This window comes from Theropithecus gelada, chromosome 13, assembly GCF_003255815.1.
Source record: "Theropithecus gelada isolate Dixy chromosome 13, Tgel_1.0, whole genome shotgun sequence".
In the NCBI taxonomy this organism is placed as follows: domain Eukaryota; kingdom Metazoa; phylum Chordata; class Mammalia; order Primates; family Cercopithecidae; genus Theropithecus; species Theropithecus gelada.
Window position 1 is genome coordinate 1,673,103 of NC_037681.1, and position 2,917 is coordinate 1,676,019.

Here is a 2,917-nt window from a genome sequence, read left to right on the forward strand (position 1 = left end):
TTTGCTTTCTTTTTTTTTTTTTTTTTTTTTTTTTTGAGATGGAGTCTGGCTCTGTCGCCCAGGCTGGAGTACAGTGGCCGGATCTCAGCTCACTGCAAGCTCCGCCTCCCGGGTTTACGCCATTCTCCTGCCTCAGCCTCCCGAGTAGCTGGGACTACAGGCGCCCGCCACCTCGCCCGGCTAGTTTTTTTTGTATTTTTTAGTAGAGACGGGGTTTCACCGTGTTCGCCAGGATGGTCTCGATCTCCTGACCTCGTGATCCGCCCATCTCGGCCTCCCAAAGTGCTGGGATTACAGGCTTGAGCCACCGCGCCCGGCCCGAATATTCCTTTCTATACAGCTCTTTGATGGCCATGTCCAGTTTGCCTTCTTTCTCTTCCCTGTTCACCAAGGCAGGGTTTTAAAATTCTCTCTTTGTAGATCACAGCCCTTTCTCACTGCTTCCCTTCTGCTCACCTGTGCTGGGCAGGTGTGGAGTCCTTTTATAGACCTAGCACCTTTCCGGGGATGGCCAAGAGCTGGGACAGTGCAGGGGACTAAAATTTGAGGCAGCAGATAGAATTCTAGATATGTGGCTTGTGTCAGTCAGTGGCACTTATATTTGGCCTTGGTGGACACTTTCCAGCCCTTTCTCTAGGGACAGGAGGCTTTGAGGAGGCGGTTCAGGACAGGCTGGTGCGGGATGAAGCCTGAACCTGTCACAGCACAGCATTTCCTGACACACAGTGATGGCCCATGAGTCAATGGAGTGCCGGTAGAGATTTAAAAACAATGTGAAGAAGAGCCCTGATCTGTAGCATTTGCTGATTTCCCTGGTGTAAACACTCCCGCGAAGGCCGATGTCAAATGCCAAGCTGTGTGCTGAATCGGGACCTGGGACTAGGTGGCTCCAACCATACTGCTTGTGACTCAAGCCAGGCCATTGGACCCTTGTTGGGCAACCCTTTCCCTTCTGAATTGGAGGAGGAGGAGTCCTTGCTGTTCTCTAGGAATGCAAGCTCTCAGTTTGTGACCATGGAGGTGCTGACAATCATACTCTCTGCCATGTGGAGAGGCCCAGGAGACCACAGCTAGTATTGAGGGAGAAATACTGAGTTGTTATCCAGCTTTGGATCCATCGGTCCTTTCTAGTTCCATGAGCTGGTGAACCATGTTCCCCCTGCCCCTTTTCATTTTTGGCCTAACCCATTTGGGTGGTTTCTTTCACTTGCAACTAAAGGAGTTCCCATCGTGCTAGTTTTTCTCCATTTCTCCCACAAGCCTTCTCCACTCTTCTCTGCCCTGCTTTGTGTCAGAAAGGCTGACTTCCTTTCTCATTTAACCAATAAGAAGCAGGAGACTGGAATGCAGAAGGACACCCCCCACAACTGACCAGCCAGGGGCAGTTGTGGTCCTTCTACGGCTCTAGGTCTCCCTGGGCTCCGGTAACACTGTCCCCTGCATTGTCTCTTCAGGTCTACAGGTGGTGGTGGCTTCTTGCAGTTGCTGGCTGGGTGCCTCAGCTACCTAATGGGTTCCATTTACTCTAACCACATCTTTGTAAATAGTCCTTTTGTTACCAGTGGCAAATCCGAAGAGGTCCACAGCAGCGTGATTCTCGCTTCCCGAGAGGAAAACATTGGTCTGAGGGGCGCAAGTTAGAGTGAAAGACTGAAGCAAGTTTTAGAGCAGGAACGAAAGGTAGTACACTCGGAAGAGGGCCAAGCGGGGGACTTGAGAGATCCAAGTGCCCTGTTTGACCCTTGATCTGGGGTTTTATATGTTGGCATGCTCCTGGGGTTTTGCGTCTCTCCTCCCTTGATTTTTGCTTGGGGCAGGTTGTCCTCATGCGCAGTGGCCTGCCAGCATTTGGGCGGGGCTGCATGCGCAGTGCGTTTAGTGGAGTTGCGCACACCCTCGTCTGAGGTGTTTTTTCCCTTACTAGTTGAGGGTTCCTAGAGGAAGGTCATGTATCAGTTAAGCTCTGCCATTTTGCCTCTTAATGTACATGCTTGAACCCACTTGCCCAAATCCTGAGCTCTTATTGGGAAGCTGCTGACCACCATCTTCAGGGATTTTCTATCTATTGGGAGATTGCCTTTCCCTGGCGCTGGCTGTGACCAATTATTATTTTAGAGAGACAGTGTAACAACTACCTGAGCATCACCTGATGATTGCCTGACATTCGTTGGTGGTGGCGGGGGGGGGGGGGGGGTGGCCCTCTCCTGCCCTGCTCATGTCTACCTAGCTACCTGCTCTAACACTTTCTCTACGTTCTCACAGTGTGCCTTAGTTCCTGCTGATACATCTTGACTGATACATCTTGCTAACGCACATCCCACATCTAGTAACCAGAGCCCATCGATTCTAATTCCTAAATATGCTTAAACCTTTTGCTATGTTCCGTTCTCATGGGCACTGCTTTGGTTGAGGCCTCCAGCATCTCTTGCCTGGACCATTGCCACAGCCTCTGAATTGTCTCTCTCTATTCAGCTTTGGTTCTTTTCATTGGTCCTTGACACTGTGGCCAGGATTATTTTTTTACAAAGCATTTAGTATCATGTTACTCTTACAGCTTAAAATCCCTCAATGATTCTCTGCTGTCTTCAGGATCAAATTCAAACTCCTTGCTAGAGTCAAAGCATACTCATGGTAGAGATTCTGTTCCTTCTCTGCCTCCTCTTCTGCCAAGCCCCATTTATACCGCATCTCCCTGTGAAGCAAGTATCCTTGGATGCTTTCATACCTCCTCTGAGATGATTTTTCTAGGCACCACCCCCACCTGGTCTGCAGCAGGGGCTGGAGCTAGTACCTACCTGCATCACAGTGGATGATACTGTCACTCTTATGGTCCCACTGACAGTGAGTCTCCCGGAGATCACTGTGTCCTCAAGGCTTAGCATTGCCTAGCCCTGCTTTGACTGAAAGAGGCTGGGCT